This window comes from Pinus tabuliformis, chromosome 4_2, assembly GCF_031772625.1.
Source record: "Pinus tabuliformis cultivar Carrire ecotype Pingquan chromosome 4_2, CPIR1, whole genome shotgun sequence".
In the NCBI taxonomy this organism is placed as follows: domain Eukaryota; kingdom Viridiplantae; phylum Streptophyta; class Pinopsida; order Pinales; family Pinaceae; genus Pinus; species Pinus tabuliformis.
In genome coordinates, this window is record NC_142304.1 from 758,117,296 (window position 1) to 758,144,605 (window position 27,310).

The 27,310-nt window shown below is 36.4% G+C and overlaps 1 pseudogene across 1 annotated transcript in view; it reads right to left on the minus strand.

Moving 5' to 3' along the window:
• LOC149171813 (ABC transporter B family member 4-like) overlaps positions 1–17,072 on the minus strand; it is a 31,162-nt pseudogene extending 14,090 nt beyond the window's left edge. The window contains exon 1 of the transcript XR_016259248.1: positions 16,761–17,072. The product of XR_016259248.1 is annotated as an ABC transporter B family member 4-like (transcript). The remainder of the gene's footprint in view (positions 1–16,760) is intronic.
• Positions 17,073–27,310: the final 10,238 nt, after the last annotated feature.

Sequence of the window (27,310 nt, forward strand, 5' to 3'; positions counted from 1 at the left end):
AAAGATACAACAAGATCCCAGTACATCTAATACATTTAGCTTGAAAAATGATTCGTTATGGTACAAGGATCGGTTATACCTATGTAAGAATTCACAACTCAAACAAAATATTCTTAGGGAATTACACCCCTCTCCCTTAGGAGGGCACTCAGGATTTCTAAAAACCTACCATAGGGTTAAGAAGGAATTTTTTTGGGATGGACTTAAATCAGATATTCAAAAGTTTGTGGCAGAATGTTTGGTTTGCCAACAAAATAAAGTTGAAAAAATTAAGACCCCAATACTATTACAACCTTTATCCATTCGAAGCCAACATTGGGAGGAGGTTTCAATGGATTTTCTCACAGGTTTACCCAAGTCCAAAGGAAAGAGTGTTATCATGGTGGTAGTTGACAGACTTACCAAGTATGTACACTTTTGTGCATTATCTCATCCATTTAAAGCAAGTACAATTTCTATTCCATTTATGGAAACAATTCAAAAGCAACATGGAAACCCAAAGATTATTGTAAGCGACAAAGATATCATTTTCACTGGAAATTTTTGGACAGAGTTATTTTCTTGTCTTGGTACTCAGTTAGCTCATAGCTCATCTTATCATCCTCAATATGATGGGAAAACTGAGATAGTAAACAAATATTTGGAAGGATATCTTCGTTGCTTTGTATCTGATAAATAGACACAATGGGTCAAATGGTTGCCTTTGGCTGAATGGTGGTATAACACTTCCTTCCATACTACAACAAAAATGACCCTATTTATGGAAATTTATGGAAATCATCCACCATCCATCACATCATATTTAAGAGAAAATTCTAAGGTTCAAGTAGTGGAAGATCACATCGAGCATTAGCAACAAGTTCTCCAACTCTTAAAGGATAACCTCACCTTCACAGAAAATAGAATGAAACAACAGGTAGATCAACATCACAATGAAAGAAGTTTTGATGTAGGTGATTGGATATTCCTATGGTTACAACTATATAAAAAAATGTCCCTCAAGCAAGCTAAGAAGGATAATAAATTATCACCAAAGTATTATGGTCTGTACAAGGTGTTGCAAAAGATAGGTACTATGGCATACAAATTGGAGCTTCTTGCATCCTCTCGAGTGCACCTAGTTTTCCATGTCTCATGCTTAAACAAGGTTATAGGTGACAAGCTTCCAGTTCAAACAATATTGCCAAAACTTGATGAGGAAGGAAAAATCATATTGGAACCTGAAGTAGTCAAAGAAACATGAACTCGATAGCGACAAAATCGATCAATTTCAGAGTATCTCATCAAGTGGAAGAACTTACCTATTGAAGATTCCACATTGGAGGATGAGAATTTTATACAAAAGCATCCAAAACTACTCAAGCATTGAGGACAACACTTTTTTTAAGCATGTTAGGTCCCTATAATACTAGTGATTCCCCCATTACTATTGTCAGTGTATCCCTTATTGTTATTGTTGTGCCCCTATTGTCCCCATATTGTTATTATTGTGCCCCACAGAATCTCACTATTATTATTTTTGTGCCTTTATATTATTATTGTTAGGTCAGCTTTGGTTATATTGTGACCCCTTAGACTCCTATATATAGAAAGGAGGTTTTGTCATTTGAATCATCTAATAATTGTTCATCTGTGTGGAGGTTACCCCCTTGAAGAGGCTTATTTTTAAGGCATTTATCTATCTTTTCTATCTTTTTGTGAGCTACTTCATAACATATAATAAAAGAGAAGAGAAATAGATTTCTCGGAGAGAGGGAGAGACCAAGAAGAGAGAGGAAAAGAAAGAGATCACATTGAAGAAACACAAAGAGGAGAAAGACCTACAAACAAAATTGATTCGAGCTCAATATTAGTATTACTTTTCTAATAATATCAAATATCTATGTGTGTTGTATGTTTGAATGAATTTATCTTGTTTGAATGTGGATCAAGTTGCAAACTAGAATTTGTGCTTTTGTAGGTTTACCACAAAAGCACATGAGCAATGAGGTTTGAGTCACAGTGGTAAAGGCTTAGTGGATAACACTTAACTAACTTCGATTTTCTATCAATTTATGTGAATTGAGAGTAACATATCCTTTTCCCATCAATATTTTTCATCTATCATCCATCACGTTGTTGGAGGTAACATAGATTGTTGGCTTGGTGGGGCCTGTCCCAGGTTCGGAGTTAATTAGCCAAACAAATACTTGTACTACTGGCCCTTTCGGCAACAGTCCGTGGAGCGCAGACTAAGGTCTCACCTGAAGTAATATGGGGGGATGCTGGAACCAGGTTTCTGCACCTTTGAGATGTTTGAGAGGTTGAACCGGTCCAACGGTTAGTCCCTTCACGTAGGTTGCTTTGCGCACTTCCCAAGCCTTCACGTAAATGGATGTCTTACATTATATTTATTTATACAACACATTCATAAGAGTTCATGCAGCAAATAAATAGTACACTTGCAATTTAAACCCAATCATACATTAAAAAAGGGAAAGATACACAGTAATATGGTAAAATTCTCTTTATTAATTCTTCTAATGATTACAAACTCGACCTGCCCTATGCACTCAGTTGCAAGGGTCCGCGCACTCTGCTACAGACTACTAGGCCTCTGCACACTCAGCTGCAAAGACTTCTCCTACTCTACGACCCAAAGACACACTTTAGACTTCGACTCAGTCTCTTACACTTATCATGCTTCCTCTCTATATTCGCTATCTCTACACTTAGAGCCTCACTCTATTTATACAATCCCATGGTCTACGGACCATGGGTAAGTCTATCAAGCCAACATTACATTACAAAAATGAGGGTGGACAACCCTGTGAATCTATTATAACTTCACACTCTGCGCCCATAATTCGTGGAGCTTTTACAAAAGACTTGGTCAAAACTTGGGCTTTAAGCCCTAGAGCATGCCTTGGGGGGATTCCATGCCCAACATGCTTCCAACATAAACATTGTGACTCACCCTCAAGTCACTCTGTTAGTGCGGAGATCTTCGCTTGGAGTCCCTCCAACTATGTCTGAACTGCTACAAGGTCGGAAGCGCACTAAGCGACTGTCTGCTAGATTTCCTGTATGCGTTGTTCCGAGACCGTGGTGTCGGAACTGCTTCCTTGCATGCATGCCTGTGTTCCCTACATTTATTTATAGTCCCGCGCCTTCGTTCGGATCCTTGGAGTGTGAAGATCGTGCTTCTGTCGGCTAGTCAAATAGTCGGGCCACCCGTGTAGGGCTTCAATCGGCTGCCATTCACTTTTCCTAGGAATGGCTTTCCATTTAGCTTGACTAGCTGTACCGCACCTCCATCTGTAACCTCCTTAACAATGTATGGTCCTAGCCAATGCATTCTGAACTTTCCTAGGAATTTATCAAACTTACTGTCATACAACAACACTAAATCATTTACCTTGAAGGTGCGCAACTTAATATGGTGATCGTGCCAGGCCTTCTCATGCTTCTTTTGTACCTGCTGATGAAAGCCAGCCAAGTACCATTCTTCCACAAGTTCTTCCAACTGCATGAGTCTCTCTTCCAGGGCTTCGTGGTCCATCATACCTGTGAGCGCTACTATGCGCGGACTAGGTACAATATACTTCATTGGCATGACAAATTCCATGCCATAAACCAACCGGAAAGGTGTATGTCCTATTAGTTTCTTGTATGTTGTCCTATAAGCCCATAGTACTCCAGGTACCCGCAGGTCCCAATCATTTCGCTGCGCGTTGCATACTTTGGTCAGCACAATCTCCAGTATTTTGTTGAATTCTTCTACTATCCCATTAGCTTGTGGGTGATACAGTGTGCTTTTCTGATGATACACTTGACACTCTTCTATTAGCACGCTAATGGTTTCATTTAGGAAATGTGTACCGGGATCACTCATCAAGATTTTCGGACATCCAAATCGAGTCAACACGTGTTCAAACAAAACTTCACAGTCATTGGGATTGTGCAGTCTTTGACGAACTACGTTGCCGCCCACTGAGTCAGGTACTCTGTCATGGTGATAATGTATCTCGCGCCCATCTTTCCCTGAAGTTTGATAGGACCTACAAATTCAATTTCCCACTTTTCGAAGGGTTGCAGCGTTATTTGTGGATTCAAAGGCATCTCGCTCCCACGTGGCGGTTTACCTATCCTTTGACATATACAAAAGCCTTACAGTGTGCTTTTGAATCCTAATGAAGGGTTGGCCACCACAACCCTGCGCGGAGAATCTTTTGCACGGTCGCTCGTCTTGCATAGTGTCCTCCTACAGTGCCCCCATGTGCTTCCGTGAGGATCTGACTTCGTTCAAATTCAGGTACATATCTTCGCAGTATCTCATCATTACCCATATTGTATAGGTGCCTCACGATGATAGAAAAATCAGTCGCGCGCACCACCAATTCCTTCTTCTGCTGGACGGAGTATTCCTTCAGCGCAGTCCCTGTTGTCAGAAAGTGGATTATATCTTCAAAGTGTCCGTCCGTGATGCGCATGGAAAAGAGTTGTGCATTAGGTAATCCTTCCTCCAAATTAGTAGGTTCCTCGCCCGTCTCAATTCGCGACAAGTGATCCGGTCCTATGTTTAGGCATTCAGGCTTCACAATGACCTCAAAATCATAGTCTTGGAACAATAAGAGCCACCTACATATGTGCCCCCCCAAAACAGGCTTATTAACCAAGTGTTTTAGTGTGGAATGGTCTATATACATCTTGAAATGTCCCCCTAGCAAATAGTGCCAGTATTTTTGGAGCGCGTACACCATAGCCAACCCCTTGCGTTCAGTTGTGGAATAGTTCTTTTTCGCTTTAGACAACCTATGACTTGCGAACGTGATAGGGTGATCCAAGCCATCTCCACCCTCCTATGTGAGTATTGCTCCTAGCACTATACATGACGCGTCAACATGGACATGAAACTCCACATCCTATTTTAGGAAGACCAGGATTGGCACGGAGGACAATTTCTCTTTTATTACATCTTGGCTCTTCATGCAATCATCATTCCAGCAGAATGTGACATCCTTTTTCAATAGTTTCTCCATTGGTGTTGTGATCTGAGCATACCTTTTGATGAACTTCCTGTAGTACCCGATATGTCCCAGGGTAGTGTGCAGCTATTTAACACTTCGCGGTGCTTCCAAATTAAGAATTACTGCAATCTTTGCAGGGTCTACCATTAGTCCCTGTTTGCAGACCACATGTCCCAACAGGTTCCGAAAGGGAATGGGGAATGTACACTTCTTGAGGTTCAATGCGATTTTGTGGCATTGGCAAGTATCCAACATCAAGTGTAAGCTCGCTACATGGTGCTTAACTAATCCAAATACAGTCCAAACATCCAGATAGACCTCTAGGAATTTGTGGATATACTCTTTAAATGCTGCAACAACTATGCACAAAAATATGGCCGTGCATTCTTCACCCCAAATGGCATAACGGTGTATTGAAAGAAGCCCCACTCAATTGCAAAGGTGGTCTTGCTCCTGTCTTTCAACGCGATTTTCATCTGGTGGCACCGTGAGAACCCATCAGTGACCCTAAGTTGGGAATGGGTCATGCACACATGTGTCATTCAATTTCCTGAGGTCCACACATATTCTTATCTCACCCTTTTGCTTCTTTTCCTACACTACCATAGGGCTTACCTAGTCGGATTCTTCCACTAGTTCAATGATTCCAGCTGCAAGCATTTTGTCTAGTTCTGCATGGACCTTTTCCTTGTACTTCAGATTCAAGTGGTAAGGCCTATGCTTAACCGAATTAACGTCGGTTTTTAAGGTGATCTTCATCATCCCTAAATCGCTAACGATCCCCTTTCAGTCCGTGGTCTTGGTCAGGAATAAGTCTTGATACTCGCGAAGTAACTCAATGACCTTATCCACCGTTGCGTCATCCCAGTAGTCACCGAGTGTTGCATACTTCAGTTCGACCTCCATACCAATGTTTACTTGCTTCATCTTTACCAACGCGGTTATGTCAGGGTCTTCAATCAATGGCCCTTGAACCTCGTGATAGCCTTCAGTTTCTGGAATGTTAAATTTTCTCGGATCTTCATCGTCTTGTTCAAGATTCACGTTGTAACACTCTAGCGCGCAGCTCAGCTGGGTTGCCCATTTAGGCTGAAGCACCTCCATTAGCTCCTAGGGTATTTTAAAAATAGCTGCTTTTATTTCTTGTAGCGCATCATCAATAGTATCCCACCAATGATCCTCAAACGTGAAGGTTAAAAAGAATCCTTCATGCAAGATATCCCATTCAATCGTTCCATAGCAGAGCTCCATCTCTATATACCAGTTCATGGGTATAATATCCAGGGTATGATATAACATGGGCACCCACTCAGGTTGTGGCTCTTCCCCATAGACCTTTGTCCATTTTGTGAGGTGCGTGTACGGATCATCTTGTCCGTCATACTTGTCTTTTAATCACATATGAGGCTTCCCAAACCGCATGCGCATTATCCTTTTGCATTCATGCCAGTCCTAAAAGCTTCTTTGGTGCATACCCCACCACCTCGCGGGTGTAGCAAGTAGTACCCATTTCAAAGATTTGAAACGTTGTTGTTTCGCCACTTCTCTTTCAAATCGACTCAGGAAGTCATCCACCTCACTTAACCCATCATACGTAGGCAGCTAACTTACCTTCGTTGATATGTAGTGCAACGATCTCATCATCATGTTACAATTTAGTGTGGTTACCTCATGTAACTAGTTCTGCCATCATTTTATTTCCTCGTTCGAATCCGATGTGCATGAGCTTTCGCGCTCCCATGAGATTCATCCATCTGCGGTCGGATTCACCCAATCTTGCTGTCATGTGGTTATCTTGTAGATGCAGTCCAAGCCATCGTCGTTGTCATAGTCATGAACTGGGTTCGTGTAGCGCGATCCTTCTACAGGGTCTAAAGGTACAACTACGTAGAGAGACTTTTTCTCAAAAATCATCTTTCACTTCTTCAGATTTATCACCCCATTCATGTCAGTGGCTCAATCTATTCCTAATAGTGCAGGGTAGGGATTGTTGTCATCAACAATCTCTATCACTTTGAAATTTGCTAGCGCTCTTGCTCCTTTGATATCTACTATGATTCCCTGCAATCTCCCCATAGGTAGGATCTTTTTCTAGTTCGCCATTCGTAGTTGGATAGGAGACCATTGCATTGTAGGCCTTCCCATGTGCTCCCATGTCTGCTTCGGCAGGATGTTCACGTTCGATCCTAGATCCAGAATCACTTGGTCCATCTTATATTCTCCAATCTGTGCGATCAATCTCATCTCCCTTCCCGTTTGTGTTGTGTGCTTTCTGAGCTTCCAGACTACGCGCGGTTCTCCTTGCGTGGTCCCAACGCATCTATTTATGAGTTCTTACAACCCCTTTACAGCCTTGTTGTCGCGTAGCAACTTCATGCATGTTTCCAGGAACGTGGTGAGCATAGATGGGTCCATTTCCGGCTCCAGTTTGTCATTACTTCCTAAAGTGGAGGCATCAGTGAAGCTCCTCTTGGCTTCCATGAAGGTATCCTTAGCGCACCCCAAATCAAACTCTGGTTCCTTCGTTGGAGCCTTGCAAACCTAAGTACTTTCTTCAAGCTGCTTGCCTTTGTCATCCCCCGTCGTAATTCCACTTCGAAGAACAAAATTCACATTATGGTCTTCCTCGCATGACTTAGACCTCATCATTTGCAGGTTCTGAGTTAAGGGAGGTTGGAGTGCTCCTTTATCGAGCAACCTTGCTCTCAGCGTGGGACAATCCTCTGTCTCATGATCAAATAATGTACAATACAACATGATGGCTGTGTTGGATTTGTATAATCGCTGGAATGATGTCCTGGCCCTCCGCAATTGTAACATATCAACTGTCCGCGACCTCTTCCTGGTCCTCCTCCACCCCAGCCTTGTCCGTGCCCCTGAAATCTAGTTCGTGCCATCCCTGTGTTCTGATCAAGGGGTTGAATTTCGGCCTGAACTCTGTAGGTAGGAGTCTGATCCATCATCATCTCATAACTTCTATAGGTGCGCTCATCATGTCCCATTGATCTACAGAAATTACAGAACAACTGTTGTGAATTCTACGTGTACTTCTGCAACAAATGGAAATTATCTGTAGCATGCTTTCCTCCTATCTGACAAATCATGCACCATAGTGTAGGCACCATGCTCGGTCCTGCTTGTGCCTCCAATCTCAATGGCATTGGTCCTCCTCTCGTGAGGTAATTTGCGAACACTGGGTAGTGGTCCTTGTCATGTCCCTAGCCCTTGCACTTTACACACCATACCTCATTGCGCACTTCTGGGCGAGCTATCCTGTCTTGTTTCAAACTCTGCATCTCAAGGCATAAGTTTTTCAACTGTGCATGAATTTGCTAAACTCCTAGATTGGAATCTTGTATCGGGGTCTCGTGCAATCTCATCCCGACCTCCAAGGCCTCGGCCTGAGTGGTTAGCCTCTGTTGTGATAGCATGTTCCGTAGATGCAGCGTTAATAATGCTACAAACCATTCGTGGTGTTGTCCATCTGTCAATGTCATGTTAGCTTCGCGAATTGTGCACTTCATTCTCTGATCCAACTCCCAAGGGGTCTTGCCTGGTAGCATTGTGATTTCCTTGAACCCAATGATCGACTGCACCTCTGACTTTGGGCTGCTAAATTATTTGTTTAGCACAGCTTGGATATCCATGATCCCTGCATTCAGACTGTCATTGGAATGTTTATGTACCAAGTCAGTGCACGATCCTGCAAAGCACTGACCAACATTGCCTTCTTTATATTGTCGTTCGTGACTCCTTGCACTTCCCATATAGCTTTTATCACGAACCAAAATTGGTCTGGATCTTCATTTCCTACTCCCTTGAACATTGGCAACTTTATCGTGCTCGCCATATTGCTCTGTAGTGGTGGCAGAGGTGGTATGGGCAAAGATGGAGGTGAAGAGGGTGAAACTGGCGGTGGTGTGGGTGGGGGTGGTATGCACGGAATTCTCTGCCTTATCAAATTGATTGCACTTCTTGGTGAGACCTTCACGAGCTCTTCTTCGCCCCCTCTCGGAGGTGAAATCAAGGGGATAGTTTCTAGTTCGGCAGTACCTTTGTTTCTGTAGATTCTCCCGCTTTGCGTAGCCCCAAACATCAATTTATTTGCATAACTCACTTTTCACATAGTAGAATTTTAATCCAAGTGTTCAAAGATTTAATGTACTTACATCACGGCCTTTTGAGGAAGCATCATTCTGCCTCGCTATAGCTGATTGAAGTATCTGCCGCAAACTCGGTGATGAATCCTCCTATGATTCAATCGAGCCAGTGATAAAAAACGCGCACAATCTTATCCTTCAATGCTTCCAATCTGTGTACCAATTCTGGAGTCCACACAATAGGTTTGTCGAGCTTACACCTTCCTTGGCTGTCTGCTAGCTTCGTGATCCATGCATATAGCTCAGTGGGGAAGATGCAAAGAAAATTTCATGGATCTCTGTATATAAGTAGTAGTCTAACCACTCTTCCTTTGATAGTCGTGGATTCCTATTTTCTTGCATCATGAACTCGTGAATCTTTCTATCCAACCAATTTCAATTCCTTTCTTTGTCAGATTCTAGTGATATGACATAGACATCTCTATACAGATCTCGGTCCCGACAATGGAACCATTTGCTGGCTTGTTGGGGCTTGACCCAGGTTCAGAGTTAATTAGTCAAACAAATCTTTGTACTACTAGCCCTTTCGGCAACAGTCCAAAAAGTGCAGATTGAGGACTCACCCAAAGTAGTATGGGGGGGTGTTGGAACTAGGTTTCTGCACCCTTGAGATGTCTGATAGGTTGAACTAGTCCAACGGTTAGTCCCTTCGCACAGGTTGCTTCGCGCACTTCCCAGGCCTTCGTACCCTGATATTCTTGCCTTTGTGCAGCCCTAACCAGGGGCTAAGGAGCTTTCGTGCTACTGGAGCGGCGCTCTGCGCTATTCCCCTAAGTCGCACATGAGATCTTGCTTATCTTCCTATGCCTAGTCAATTATCTTCGCGTAAATGGATGTCTTACGTTATATTTATTTATACAACACATTCATAAGAGTTCGCGCAGCAAATAAATAGCATGCTTGCAATTTAAACCCAATAATATATTAAAACAGGGAAAGATATACAGTAATATGGTAAACTTCTCTTTATTAATTCTTTCAATGATTATAGACTCGACCCATCCAGAGCACTCAGCTGCAGAGCCTTCTCCTACTCTACAACCCAAAGACACACTTTACGCTTCGATTCAATCTCTTAGAATTATCATGCTTCCTCTCTATCTTCACTATCTCTACACTTAGAGCCTCGCTCTATTTATACAATCCCATGGTCTGCGGACCATGGGTAGGTCTATCAAGCTAACATTACATTACAAAAACGAGGGTGGACAACCCTGTGAGTATTATAACTTCGCGCTCTGCGCCCATAATCTGCAGAACTTTTACAAAATACTTGGTCAAAACTTGGGCTTTAAGGCCCAGAACATGCCTTGGGGGGATTCCATGCCCAACATAGATGTTGGTAGATCAAACCTTTTCCCAAAAGATTTGATAAGCATTGAGCAATTTTTTCAACTAAAAATCCTGATTGATGAGATATTCCATGACAAACACAACCCCATCATTCCACCATCACCCTACCAGGGAAGCACCAAATCTCGTGAGTTGATAAACAGTGAGGTGGTCCTATCAATTAACAAATCCAATAGACAAAACCTTCACATTAGTTGTAGTTTTGTCACCCCCATCGTCTGATTGTGGAAGTGTTGAAATTTGCAAGTATTAACGAGCAATGAAGTAATCTTATCAACTAAAAGACCTAATGGATGGGCCATGACATGACAATTCCAAGTTTTGTTACTGCCATCATCACATTGGTTGTTTTAAAAACCCTCGAGAAAAATAAAGAAAGCATTGGAAGTTGCGAGGAGTCCAAGAAGCATAACACCTAGGGTTTGGGACTGTGGTCACAACATTAGTCCTATGGACCATTCCTCTTAGCATGTAGATGATAGTGAATTTGGGGGAAAATGAGACTATCAACATAATATTGGTATAAGAGAAAGAGAAAGAAAAGGTAGACTAATGAGGAGCAACTAGAGGAGCAACTTGAGGAGAAGGTTGAGGGAGGCCTATAGAAAATGCATATTTCCAAACAAAGGTAGGATTCCTTTAGGAAAGAATCGCAGAAATGTAGACTACATAGAGGAGAGGATATGAAATAGTAAATACCAGTGAAGTAGAGGAAGAATATTCCACTAAGGAAGAAGTGGAAGATTCAAAAAAAGAGAAATTTTTCAAAATAATAGCCAAGATGACTGCTAATCCAAAAATTAAGGAACCAACATATGAAGGTAACTTGAATGTTTATGAGATGAAGGATTGGATCAATGCTTTAGATACGAATTTTGGATATGAGGATGTTTATGAAGATAAGAGAGTAAAGAATGCAGTGACCTAACTAAAAGACAATGCAACACTATGGTGGGATGAAGTACAAACATAATGAAAGAGGAAAGGAAATTCTAGAATCAAAGATTGGGACCTAATGGTGGAAAAATATAAAATAAGGCTCTTACCCAAAGATTATGAGTTAAATATTTTTAAACATTTACAAAATCTTAGACAAAATTCTATGTGAGTTAAAGAATATAATGGATTTTACAAATTAAACACTAGATCTTGTCATGTAGAGGAGGATGTTGAGAAAGTTGCAAGATGCATTAATAGTTTTCCCATTACATTGAAAGTTTATTGTTTCTCTTATTTTTTTATTAAATACCCTACTAACTAGTTATAATAGTTTTAAAAGACAAAAGAGTGACACGTTAGCATGTTTATCCTTTCAACCCGCTTCATGTGACTTATAAACGCCAAAACATAAAGCCATGTCAACATGTCATCCTTAAATATGATAATGCTTTATACCATAATCCCATCCCCTAGACCCCATATATATATCTATATATATATATATATATATATATATGTTTTTCTTTGTAAAATTTGAAATAGAATCACTTCAATATTTTTTATAAATAATGTTTGAATGTTTTGGCTAACCTCATAAATATCATATCTCCAATTTTATTGCATTAAAGAGATCATATAGTTCTTCCATGATATATAAATTTTGTTTTTGCCTATATACTTCATTAAGCATTCTACGCATAGATAATGCCAATTGTATAAGGGGAAGAGTGTCATGTTAGCATGCTTCTCCTTACAAACCCTTTCAATGTGCCCACATTTTCCAATTAACCTTCAAAGGTTATAATTATTTTTCTATAACCAACTTGCAAGACTAGATGAATTAATTGGGACATAAGTATAGTTTGTGATTCGAATATCTAACACTAATCAATTAGGTTAATGAATTTTGTTATGGAACATAAGATTGTTGCTATATAGAATAGAGTATGTTGTTAGTATGTGAAATATAAGCCATGTATTACATGGCATAGGAAGTAGAAAGTGATTAATCTTGTTATGTAAGATAATTCATTGATAAAGAGAATGGATGTAGGCTAGTATAAAGAGGCGATTGATGTAATTTATGGGGTTAGTGGATGACTAGATGGAGAAATGTTTTAGTTATGTTGTTTTCATTTGGTGGCAAATTAGATATAGTTTTATTTCTTTCATTTGGTGGGAAATTTGATATCATTCTAATGGAAAATTTAGCTATGAATCCTATGCATTTTTACCCAGGTCGGGTTTCCTAAAAGGAAGTGTTGTAATAACAATTACTATTTACCTTTTTCACCCATTGTATCTTGAATAAGGACAATGTCTCCTGACATCCTTCCAATAATCTCTCCCGTTGACGTCTCAATATCGAATTGAAAAATGTAGTCTCCTGCCTTAGAATAGCTTTTAAGTAGAAACTCCTAATACGAGTAGCTTGTGTTTCCCCTGTGTACATCCAAAAAGACACCTCTGCCACATAAAATGTATTAAGTTAGATCATGAATTATCATGATCTACAAGAAATGTCAAAATTTGTTTTCACACTCATTTAACTGATTTGTTATAATAGTACTAAGCAATGAAAATGACAAGAAACAAACATTGGGGGATTGAAACAAGAATCATGATCATAAAAAGGCAAAGCGTAAAGTAAAAGTGAGAGGTAATATCTTACGCAAGAATGATGCAACCGCGGTACAAGTAGCTAGGTAAACATAATCTAAAACTACCTGAAACAATCAAAACAACAAAAATAATAAATCCAACATCAAAATTCAACATCAAAATTTAAGTAATAACGTTAAGTTTCTACAATGCCTGTCAAAATGCCATAAATCACTTGGCACATTTAGCTAGTCATTACAATCAATCGAAAAGCATTCTTATGACCAATTTACATAGGTGATTCAATAAATATGAGAGATGCAATAGCCTTGCATTGTGTCTTCTTAGATATTGTTAACCAAAGTACCCCACATCATAATTTAAAATCTTTAACATGTTTTTATCAAGCTCAATATACCATATTTAATATGCAATAATGCATAAACAAATGTTTCTTCAATATTTTTTACTATGATAAAAATAGGAGAATAAGCATCTTTAAAAGAAGACCTTATAAAGGTCACACGAGCGGAGTTCCCTAGTGGTTAATATATAACATGTATTGACTACAATTCTTATCATTAAATCTTAGTTATGAGAAAACATGGTACATTGGGATTTTGATGATTGGCCTTACTTACAATCTTAAGTTTATATCACAACTTTTGGTATGACACCTTCATGCTTCAATTTTCATTTGAAAGATGTACACCAGCAAAAATGGCATGTAAGTTTGGATCTAGTTCCTTGACCAAGATTGTAAAATTCTAATTTCAGTTTCATATTTGCAAAATTTCAAACTATTGCTAAGTAAGTTCTTATTTTATGACTTAAATTTTGCAATTTCATGTTTGGAAAAAGAGCTACGAGGCCATAATGACCTTACCTAGAATTTGTGTGAATAATGACATTTGACTCTTAAAATCCATAGACAATTGTTTACCTGATTAGACTCTTTTAGAAGCTTAGAACTTAATCAATGTTCTTTTTCTAACACAAGCATTGATAAAAGATTGCACCAACACCTAGTTTGCTTTGAAGAGCTTTAGGTGTTCAATTGTTCCTTCCAAACCAATGTTGTTCTTTTTAGTACAATAGAATTTCCTATAAACAAAAATTATGGAAAGAAAGAAAAAAATTGTGCCAACAATTATTTCCATTCACCATATTTGCTACTTAATCAAGATGTTCAAGTGCCTTTAAAAGTACGAAATGCTGCCCAATTATAATATACTAAATGAGTGCAAAATACTAAATTATCAATCATCTCATGAATGTTGAGAATGTTATATTGTATCTTAGAGCAAAACTAAGGCCTTTTACATCTATAAATGTTAAGGCACATATCAAACTCATTGTCATATAACAAACTAAAATCTTTCATTGAACCATTATTAAATGATATTGGTATTACAGCAATGGACAAATTTCGGATTTGGATATTGTGTGGTTCGCATTCGCATGGAGCTTTCCAAATTGTCAAATTTCATGTTCCAATTTACAATGTTGGCCCATGTTGTTCTCGGAAATACTTTAAATTAACTTTTTTAACTTCATGTTCCAATTTACAATGTTGGCCCATGTTGTTCTCGGAAATACTTTAAATTAACTTTTTTAACTTCATGTTCCAAGTACATGTTTTATAACTGGCTGGAAAGGAAATCTCCGAAGAACTGGGCCTAACTGATCATATGCAATATGAATGGGTAAGGATTATCACATCCCTGAAACAACAATTAGGCATATGCAGAATAGGTTCCCAAGATAAAATTGTATGGTATATGGTCTAGAAAAATGAATTCTAATAACATAGTTGTAGCAGATACATAGCTGATTTTAACAAGGAAAGCAACAAGGAAAGCAATGAGGAATGAGGAGATCCACACCTTCTATGTTTTTTGGAAAACAAAAGCCCCAAATAAAGTTATAATTTTTACCTGGTTTGTTTTCCATAACAAAAACCTTGTTTGGGAAAACTTTCAAAAAGGAATTGGTATGGACCTGTGATATGCTACATATGCAAAAACCACTCGGAAGGAAATGACCATATTTTTTTACATTGCACTTCTACAACTTGGATTTGGAAAAAACTATCTTCACTTATCGGCTTTCCTTATATACAACACTCATGTATTAGAGAGTCTTTACAATGGTGGAGTAAACAGAAAACAACCTAGCTAATCATACCTCTAGTCATGTTCTGGGAAGTCTGGAAGTGGAGGAATAGAAGCATCTTTCATAACAGTAGAGAAGATTTCTCTAAAATTATAGATAAAATAATCATAAATCTCTCTTTATATTCTGCAAAACCTTTAATCACAAAAGAGGATTCCAAAATGAAGAAAGAATTACAATTAACTTATCGTATGGGTTTTTTTGATGGAGCAGCGTAGGGAAACAAATGTGCCTGTGGCTTTTTGATTGCATTAAATGCTGAATTGACATACAGGGTGCATTGGAGGTGCGGTAGTGGTTCTAATACTAAAGCAGAAGTGGTAGCTCTCTAGGGTCTCCTATGGTTCAACAGTGTCATGGGTATCCCTTAGCTACATATATATGGTGATTCCAAAATAATAATTGACAAAGTCTTGGGAAAGGCATCCATTAACAACCCTAGACTGCAAGGATGCATGGAAAGAATTGATCTTCAATGGAAAGCTCAATACAGTTGCACAATTCAGCACATTGGAAAAAAATATAATATGGATGCAAAAAAGGTTTACAGGAAAACACTGATAAATGGTATATAGAAATTACATGGGCGCATGCCCACATTCGACATGGGGTTTTTTCCAAATCCTGGTTAAAGATTACTTTGCTTGCCACTCGGAATTGTTTTTTCTTTTTTTTTTTTAAATTTTTGTTACATAAGTTCATACTGTTAAATCTGTTCAGGATAACACTAAAGGGGAAATGAACTCTCAGAAACGCCCTATAAACGCTCAATTGTTGGGAAATTTTTGTATGTTCATATATATATATATGCTTTTTGTGTAAAATTTTCTGGAAAGTTATGTGCCTGGCTGCAAAAACAGTGTCCTCTACGAGGTAGGCATGTACCTCTTCGTTAGATGGTGCCTTTTACTAAACAAAAGTTATGTTCTGAAATGTACATAATTTTCATACACCCTTTTCACCTCTTACTATAACTTATATGGAACAGGTTTTTTTGATGACACAAAGTTATTTTTATTGGGAGGACTTATTAATATGTTCCTACAGCTCAGCGTCAACTGAGGAATATGATATTCTCTTCAGCCTTTTGCAACAGATTTTGTTTTCTTCTTACATACAACTCATCTGTAAATGCACTCTATGACATCACTATTGTCCTGATGGTGTTGAATCTATTTAGGCTCAGGATCTTGTTTTTTGTAACTTTGTCTCGCACAAAATCATGTTTATAATGTAACTTTATTAGTGATATAATATAAGGCTTCGTTCTGAAAAAAAGACATGTTCTTATGTGTTATGTGTTAAATAAATAGTGAATATTAATTTCAGTTGCATTCTAGGGTCAACGCGAACAACAATCGGCATTTTGATGATGAAATTCCAAGCCCTATAAAAGTACAATTAACTTTTCAGTAGTGTTGTGCGTTATAATTTCAGTAGTCCTCCTTTTTCCGATCGAAAAATCTATTTTGTTATTTTAAATCTGAAGTGGAATAAGATTTATCTTGGTTACTTCGTGTACCAAACTGTGGGTATCTGTATTATGTCCGAACGCATTCATAGCATTCCCCAACAAGATGGTCATAGCTGGAACTGTAAGCCCTTGGGCAGTGGATGCAATAGCAGCAATAGTCATCAATGTAATATCCAAGGTGTCTGCTAAGCTAAATAACTTGTGAACCGGCACAGTATTCTTGGCATCTACTTTCCCCTTCTTACTCTCAATGTTTTCCTTTGCAGCCATGTTAAGACCTGAGCTTGAATTTGATTCAATATTCAACGATATAGTACTATTGCCATTATTTTGTTCCAGTTTTTCCTTTTTATTCGACATCGAGCACAAACCTTACTGTGAGGCTTTTGAAGTGCTCAGACGTCAGTCATGGACCTCGCCTATGTCCGATCTTTCTCGCAATTTTCCGGTGATTTTGAATTCTGGCACCACTAATAACCAAAATCTCTCATTCAATCCCTACAGAAAGAAAATACGATTAGACAATTTCTCACATCATTTGAGCAGAATGGAATTTTAGATAAGAGCTTAAGGAATTTCCATGCATGCGTAGATGTCGTTTAAGAATGTTTCTCTGCATGTAATTTTGCACAGTATAATAGTTAAGAATCTCAAACATAGTTCTCGAGAAATTAGCTGGGATTAGATTCAATCAATGATGGTCGAATCGGTTAGAGATCAGCCTTGAAACAAGTGGAAGCTTTCATTATATGTATCCATCTCGAACATTTCATTCAAGCTAAAACTTGAATTCGGTCAAGTTATTGAAAAGTGCAGCGGATGAGAAAGCAGTTGTGCTAGAGGTTTGATGAGGATTTCCGAATCGTTTAAGCTCAGCTGCTAAAAAACACAAAAAGTAAAAACAGTAAATTTCAATAAAGATGTGCCTGTAAGGTTGGAAACTAATCGATCGAATGCACAAGGCTAAAAGGACTGTGATGAAATGTTATGAAGGAAGCGCGCACAGAGAGCGAGAATAGATGGAAAATTATTATCGATCATACAAGATTGAAGGAGCAGCAGACAATTTCTGCTACTAAGAAGCTTTTTGCACAAATTATATTTATTTTCTTTAAATCAGCGACTCATTTTCTTTGAAGTTGAACCGAAAATTTACAATGGAAATGTTCAAGATCAAGATGTACTAAAAAAACCGTTCAGATGCGAAAAGAAACAAAAAGTAAAAGCAGTAAATTTCAATAAAGATGTGCCTTTAATGTTGGAAAATAATCGCTCTTTCATGGACAAAGCACAAGGCTAAAAGGACCGTGATGAATAGTTATCCAGGAAGCGCGCACAGAGAGCGAGAATATATGAAAATTATTATCGATCATACAAGATTGAAGGAGCGGCAGGCAATTTCTGCTACTAATAAGCCTTTTGAACAAATTATATTTATTTTCTTTAAACCAGCGTCTCATTTTCTTTGCAGTTGAACCGAAAATTAACCATGGAAATGTTTGAGATCAAGATGTACTAAAAAACCGTTCAGATGCGAAAAGAAACAAAAAGTAAAAGCACTAAATTTCAATAAAGATGTGCCTTTAATGTTGGAAAATAATGGCTCTTTCATGGACAATGGACAAGGCTAAAAGGACCGTGATGAAAAGTTATGCAGGAAGCGCGCACAGAGAGCGAGAATAGATGGAAAATTATTATCGATCATACAAGATTGAAGGAGCGGCAGACAATTTCTGCTACTAAGAAGCTTTTGCACAAATTATATTTATTTTCTTTAAATCAGCGAATCATTTTCTTTGCAGTTGAACCGAAAATTTACAATGGAAATGTTCAAGATCAAGATGTACTAAAAAACCGTTCAGATGCGAAAAGAGACAAAAAGTAAAAGCAGTAAATTTCAATAAAGATGTGCCTTTAATGTTGGAAAATAATCGCTCTTTCATGGACAATCCACAAGGCTAAAAGGACCGTGATAAAAAGTTATGCAGAAGCTTGCACACAGAGCGAGAATCGATGGAAAATTATTATCGATCATATAAGATCGAAACGAGCGACAGACAATTTCCGCTACGAAGACTCTTCTTGGACAAATATTTATTTTCTTTAAATCAGCAACTCATTTTCTTTGCAGTTCAAGCGAAAATTTACCATGGAAATGTGTAAGATCTAAGAAAATATCAACAAGAGCAAAACAACGTCTAATGCAACAACTACGTTCCACTGAAACATTTGACAAGGTTGGGTGGTTACTGTACTTTTTTAAGCCGCTGCTACTCCTTTCTGTTTTCCTCCAAAATAATATAAAATGCAAACCCTCGAGGCAGAGACATGACCAACAACATACGGCAAATAGAAGCGCAATTGGAAAGACCCGCCAAAGCTGGACTTCATTCACGAAAATGGAGCACTTCTGCCATTTTAAGTCAAGGAAACGAACAAAAATAAAAGATTGGTCTAACCTGCTAACCATTTTATGGTTTGTTTTGGGTAGTTTAAGTGGTAGTGGTTTTAGATTCAATTTTTGTGTTATTTTTTTTGTAGCGGTGAATAATGGACAGTAAAAATGAAAAGTTTTACTAAATTTACAAAAAATTAATAGGTTTTTCATTTTATATTTAATTGTTTTAAGCTTTTTATAAAATTGTTTTAGAAAAATTATATTTATTTAATTGAGTTTTTACTTATAATTATCTCAATAAATTGTTTTAATTGTAAATTGTAATTAATTATATTAGTAAGTGTGTTTATTTTGAAATAAGATTTTTATAATTGTAGGTTTTTTATTTCAACTTAAGGTTGATGAGGATCTATTGATTTTTTTTTAATTTTTTAATTGATGGTCTAGATTGATTCTCAAGGGAATATGCTTAACATATGGTTAGTCTTAATGTTTATCAAGGGTTGTAGTGTGTTAGTTAGGTTGCATTGACTTTTAATAAATTAAAAAATAAGATTCGTGTCAAGTGGTTTTTTCGCCCATCAATTTACTAGGTATTTGAGGTTCCCCCATCAATTTTCTAGGTATTTGAGATTATTCCAATTCTAATAAGCTCCTCCATGATAAGGTTCTTATTATTATTTATAACATTCATTTATATATAAGAAAAATTTATTTACCAAAATGGTCTATTACTTTTAATAAATTAGATTTGTGCGAAATGACTCCTTTCCTAGGTATTTGAGATTATTCCAATTCTAATCTCCTACATGATAAGTTTCTTATTATTATTTATAGCATTCATTTATATATAAGAAAATTTTATTTACCATAATGGTCCATTACTTTTAATAAATTTAAAAAATTGGATTCATGCCAAATTGCTCATTTCCTAGGGATTTGAGATTATTCCAATTCTAATAAGTTCCTCATTATTTTTTTATTTAGCAAAATGGTCCATTTTACAATAAGATGTGTAATTCTTTTTTTATCCTCAAGTTAAAGTTGACACATAACCCTTTTAGACATGGTTAATCACTTAAGACATTCTTTTTACTATGTTTATGGAGTCTTGGGATTTAATTTAATTATTAAGTGGCTGGTAGAGATTTAATCTCTACATAATACTCTAAAATAATCATAGTAGTATACACAAATTACATAAATTAATGATTGAAATTTATCTGGAAGGTAGTTATGCTACTTTTTCCTTTTTAATTAAATTGATTAAATAAAAAATGTCATATTAACGAGTGTTATGGTTATTTAGGCACGTGGGATTGACAAGCCATGATATTGTGACAAAGTCTATTTACAGATTAACAATCTCCATAATAAAGTGAGGGTAAATTTTCATGGTTAAGAATTTTGTTCCATGTTTATATATATATATCTAGGAATAGGGCTTCCAAAATTTTAATTTAATTATCAATAATTAATAGGTGGATGGTACGAGTTTAGCCTCTACAAAATATTCCATATAGCTTTTAATAGTATACACAAATAAGGTCGAGATTTATTTTCAAACTAGCTATGCTCTTTTTGCCTTTTAATTAAATTGATTAATTAAAAAAAATGTCATTTGAACAAATATTGTGTGAAATTATTTATTGTTTTTTTGGGCATGTGGTATTGATAAACCATAGCATCGGCCTATGACATTATAATAAGACCGTTTGACATATTAACAATTTCTATGGTTAAATCTTGGTACAAGTTCGTTTTAAATGTATATATGTTTAATTTATATATTGATTTTTTAAATTAAGAACAACAATAATAATAGAGTTATAATTTTATTTAATTTTTCTGCCTTTTTATTTTTATTTTAGCAAGTGAAATGTATAGTGAAGTGTTTGATGCTTATTATGGATTGATTTTGATTGGTGCATACCAACCATTTAATTTATATGGTTGCACTAACTATTATTTAATAATAATAATAATAAAAAGAAGTTATACTTTAGTGAGCTTTAATGTTTTTTTTTATTTTAACAATGTGAGATGTATCATGTAATAAGTGTTAGTAAGTGTTTTGATGCTCGTTTGGTTACTTGTGGTAAGAGTTTTTGGTTAAGACATTGGATCCTCAATGCCTCCCCATGAAATTTGAACATGAAATATGATGAGGACTAAACTCTTCACAAAATGGATATGGACTCGAGTTAGGATGTGTGGGGTGATCTACATGATGATGCATTGTAGAGTGATCCCAATTTTGTTTAAATATGATAAGGAATTTTATGAAATATATAGGCTCCAACGTGAGAATAAGGAAGGGAATGTTAAGCGAGAGCCAGTGACTTAGATGGGTCTAGATCCATCTTGAGACAAGTCCTTAGATATTTTTGATTAAGTATTTTCTTTAGATAGTAAACAAAAGACTTGTGGTACAATTGGCAAAGAGTCATACCAAAAAGAAGTATATTTTGTTTCAAATTCAAAGGCTTTTCCAAGGGCACAAAATTGAGGTGTACATGATGTAGAGGAGATCTATAGAGGGTTTGGAGATAATAAGAATGGACCTTCTGAGATTTTTGTGGAGAGTTATGAAAAGTCTGTAGTGAGATCACATGCAAATTAGGGTCCTAAAAATATTAGGTTAAGGGATTTTGATAAGGAGAAGGTACGAGATAATATTTCAAGAACCCGTTTGGAATCCAAATCCCATAAGAAATTCAGGTGCAGAAGGAAACCTAAGGGTGTGAAATCTAAAATGGGTAGGTTTGAATGTGTGTTTGGGTTTGACATCAACATTGATTATGCAATGGCGCATTCTAAGGTGAGGATTATAGGCAAGTTCATGGACAATAAAATTAATAGGGTTTCAATGGAAGACTGGTTGATTAATTCATGGAGACGATGTTTAGGGTACGCTCCTGAATTTCATATGAGTTTTAAAGAGCAGATATTATTCCAACTCAAGTCAAAACAAGATTCATAAGAAATTTTGAAGAGATTATGGTTATGGGGGGATTCCTGTTTGGTCATGTACACATGGTACCCAAGTTTTGACCCACGTCATGAGGTGTTTCTACTTCAACATTTGTGGCTTTTGCTTCCTAGATTGTCACTACAGTTTTGGACTAAGAGGATCTCATGACCATAGGAAATGCAATAGGTAAACAATTTTTTTCTTGAAGAATAACTTCTATAGGAGGAATGATGAGTTCCTCATGTCCTTGTGGAAGAAAATATCTCAAAGTGTTTAGTGTCAAAGTTGTCCTTAAAATGAGGAGAATTTTCTTTTCATCAACCCCTAGATTATTGGGGGTCCCATTCAGATGAGGGAAATACATAAATATAGGCCATATAATGAAAAAAATATCCTCTAAAAGGCTTCAATAGAAAATGGAATATTAGCCAAGATTCCAATGAGAAGGGTGTTAAAATCCTTGATCGAGGGAAAGCTCAAAGTGTCAATTATGATGATGTTTCACATTTAGAATATCGATTTTGTGATGATGTAGTTGGAGATCAAGACCTGTTAGAAACCATAAATTTGACAAATTAATTTCCAAAGAAGGTAGAAGGTGTGATAGTAGGAGAAGAGATAGAAGGACAAGCTTAGCTAGATCATCTGAAGAATTCGAGAGAGCTACATTGTTCTGGGGATGAAGAAGTTATGAGAGACAAGGTGGGAGAAGGGAATGTTTATATGGACGATGGATAAATAGATTGTAGGGAAGCTTTAAAATGTTTAGGGGAGAAATCTTTGCATGAAGACATCCATAAGGTATTTACTGTTAAGTAGTTTGGGAAAGTGGCTTTGTAACCCTATGGGAGTGACCATTATTCTGAACGTAAGGATGCGAAAGAAATCCTATAGAGTGGAGGATTCAATAAGGGATTTATTTGAGATAAATTGTCAGTTTATTTGGGGAAAACATCAAAAGTTATGAATCCATTGGTGCCTTTAACAAATCTAGATAAAACCTTACAATAAAATGTGCTTTTCATCAGCAAGGATAAATTTTTTGATGCTTTAAAATTTGATCTAAACGTCTAATAAGGATTGAATCCTTGAGAGGTAAGTACTATGATTATGGTCTCTACCAAGAAGTTCCTTTTCTAAATATTTTGATGTCGGTAAAGGAAATATTGTTGGATTAAAACCATAGGAAAGATATTGAACCTTCTGAGGAGGGATTTATAGAGAAGGGACTATACAAAGATTCACATGCTCAGGGTAGAAGAGGGAGATGCCCAAAGAAAAAACTTCTGTGTGTTTGAGTAATCCTAAGGACATTTTCCAACCCTAATTTAGGGATCTTAGAGCAGGGTTCCCTAGGTTGATGGTTTCAAAATGAAGACATTTCCATTGAACATAAGGGAACTAGGGAAATCCCTTAAGATGAATTCCCTCAAAAAAAATAATTGTTCAAAACCTAGATATTATATTTATTTGGGAGACAATGAATTCAATTAAGAAGGTAGTAGATGTATTCTCAAAACTATTGGTAGCTTGGAGTTATACAGGTTTTGATGTAAATGGATTATCAAGAGGTCTTCCTGCTAGTTGGTCCCCTAAATATGGTAATTTGACTTTCTCAACATGTAAAGTTGGTCTATTGATGGAAGGGTTTGTCCCTTCTCTTGGTCTCATCCTCTATCTTTTAAAATTTTATGCACCTTATGAATATAGGGAAAGATTCTTGATGGACTTGTTGGACACTAGTACAAAATGGGAGATTAATGACTATGCAACTAAAAAATTTAGTCACCAGAATTATTTCAAGTGAATTACTACTAAATTTGAGCAATTTTAAGTGACCCGACTAAAAATGACTAACTTAAATGATTATTTTAGTCTAGGGATCAAATATATGACTAGATAATAAGTGACCCAACTAAAATGGACTAACTTAAACGACTAATTTAGTCCATGACTAAAATATATGACTAGATAATAATTGACAAAATTAAAAATGATTAGCGTAAATGGCTACTATAGTCCAAGAATAAAAATATGACCAAATAACAAGTATATGAATCAGTTATTTGTGCAATTCAATTTTAATTGTGCCACTCCGGAAATGGAAAATTGTAGTTTGGGTAATAAAGTGTTATTTTTCACTAAATTTTAACATTACAGATGAATTTAGAGACCCCTAAGGGGGTCTTTGAACCCACCTGCAGTGTTAAAATTTAGAAACCCCCTTGTCTCTAAATCTGTCTCTAATGTTAAAATTTAGGTAGGTGGATTCAAGGACCCCCTTAAAGGGGTCTATGAATTCATCTATAATGCAAAAATTATAATTGTTTTATACAATATAGAGTATAAGTTTACAATATATAATAGTTTTATACTCCCTTTGGAAGGAGGAAGAAGAAAGAGAGTTTGAAATTGATATAGAAGGGTTTTAAGGGGTAATAGGAATTTGTTCCTCACATCTTAGAGAGACGACAAACTATTTGTTGTGGGATTTTTGTGGTGTTGTTACATACCATGGTTGATTATTGCAATAGGTTCATAGAGATAATGATTTTATTAATTTAATTTCAAATTATGTTGATTTAAACTTGGTAGATTGCAAAACTGAGGTGAAACTTATGCACAAAATTAGGTGCGGTAATGAGAGAGATATAGTGGAGACCGAATTAGTAGGCATTGACGAAAATCATCATCAGCACATGTCTTCGCCTACTCTATGTCACATATACTACTTTTATGTAAATATTTCTTTTGTTTGCAAGTTTAGGTGAGCCTTGAAATGACTGCATGACTAACATGTGGCTTGATTAGTCGCCACCCAGGGGCATCTAAGCCATGAAAATATGGATTTCATCTAGCTTGGACCACATGCACCAACCCTTAGCATGGATGGATTTTTTCCCATGGAGTTTCAAATTGATGGCCTTTACACCACATAGTGCCTTAACAAAACAAACTATCATTCCTATTCTATGCCTCATAGACAACTTTATGCAAATATTAATTTCATTGTTATTTTTGGTTTTTTTCCAATACTTAAATTTTATAAAATTTTAACTATGTGTAAATATTAATTCAATGGTATTTTTGGTTATATTTTCAATACTTAAATTTTATCCATTTTCTTTTAAACAGTTGAAAAACCTATCATAACTCAATTGTCAAACCAATAAAGGGGACAACCATCACTGTTTGATATCCGTAATGAAAGTTGACTCATCATTGTTATTTAAAGAAAACGATGCCACACATAATTACTTATTGGTGGTCCGTAAGGGGACATTATTTCACTCCTGATAGATGCCTCTAGGTCTTGCGTCATTAGCTTATTTCCTCTTGTCTGAAGAAAACAAGCTCTAAGCCAAGAAAAAGCAGTTTTAGACATACTCTAGGCCTAAAATTTTATCCATTCTTATATTAATTATATTTTCTTTAAGACTAAATATGTGTGAATTTTTTAAAACATTTAAATTGATTTATATTCCATTTACCAAATTTAAAAATTATATAAATTATATCAATATTTTTGAATTTACAAAATAGAAAAAATATTTAACATGATATGGAAGATAACTACCAATTTAAAAGTCATATAAAAAAATAATTAAATAAAGCCTCCCACCATAATCAATTGTCTTCCTTGAAACCAGACTCATGCTTAGGCTACCAAATGTGTAAATTTTGCATTAATGTTATTGTATACCTAATATCCCAACTCCAACTCGCATAAAAGCCATATAAATTCTCAGAGTGGCCTCACAAGAGGAAGGGTCATTGACTTCTTAGGAACTAACTACAATTTTAGATTTCAGGGACTCACAGACTTTGAATTTGAAGCTTTCCCTAGGCTACAAGAGACATTCAATTTTTTTTCTTTGAAACAAAATTCCTTAGAAATGGAGGGTATCTAGATCGAAAATATTTGCATTGAAGGTTTCCAATGTTCTTAATTTCATATGTCAGGGCCCTTGCGATTGAATCACCTTACACCCAACTGCATCCTTTTCAACCTGAAGGTCACTGCATAGTAGAATGGGGAAAAACATACAAATCCATGCAGAGGGCTAAAATGGCCACTGCTGGTGGGCCAGAGGAAATCGTAGATGGAATGGTGTGTACCCTTCCATACCTTACTCCTTTAAATTTTCATTTTTTCAAAATTTTGAGGGGTGGGGGAGGTCAAATAAATCTCTGCTATAGCAATGACAATTAGGTCAATACATGTGTCTTTGGGATAATGACATATGATTTTTTCACACCTACAATGACCCCAATAGATTCGAAACCTTGACTTGATTTTGAAAAATCCAAATTTCTGATGTTTGTCTAATCCTTTTTGTGGCTAAAGTTGGTTATCTAAAGTATTTTAGTGTTTTCTTTAAACTTGAGACACATTAGAACTAGTGTGAATATTTAAACACATGCACTTTCATTTGGCTAAGTTTCCATAACAAGGTGTACTCTTCTATGAAAATTACCTAAGGCTTACATGATTACATCATGCCCCAACCACTTAATCATGCTCTGGGTATTGAACCTTGGCTACTGCCAAGTGCTTTTCTGTCAAAATCACATAGGACTTGAAGGGAAAACTAAATATCACAAGCACTTTTGATCAGCTAAGTTACTGTAGTAGGGGTTACTCTTTTGTCCAAATCTCTAAAGACTTGTATCTAATTCTCCAAAGAAGTTAATGGTAAAGTTCAATGTAAGGTTTCTCCATTTATTCTTTCTTTTGCATGGACAACTAGCATATTGCAAACATTTCCATTGTATGTTGTTGATGGAATATTATTCATAGAAGGGAATTATTGCTCCAATAAGAGGATGTTAGGACTAAGGTAAAAAGTAAAAACAACTCCAACTCTTGATGTAACCTGAAATGGTTGAAGAAATTTGATGCTAGAATTCTCTGGTTATAATTGTTCATTCATAGTTTTATGTTCTTGTAACTAAGAAAGTAGGTTAAGTGTGGTATGTTCTGGCTCCTTGTTATTGTGGTGAAATTAGATTTGAAGATATGATATGTTGTTAGTTTATCTGTGATGTACCAATTCTAAACTATGCAAAAATTTCCTTCATAGAAAATATTTCTTTGACAAATTTTTACAAACAATTAAAATGCAATAATTTCATCAAACACTTGGAGTGCACAGTAGGGTAAATACTACAACAAGAGGAAATAAGAGGTAATCATTAATTTTATTTCTTAATTCATAGAGCTAT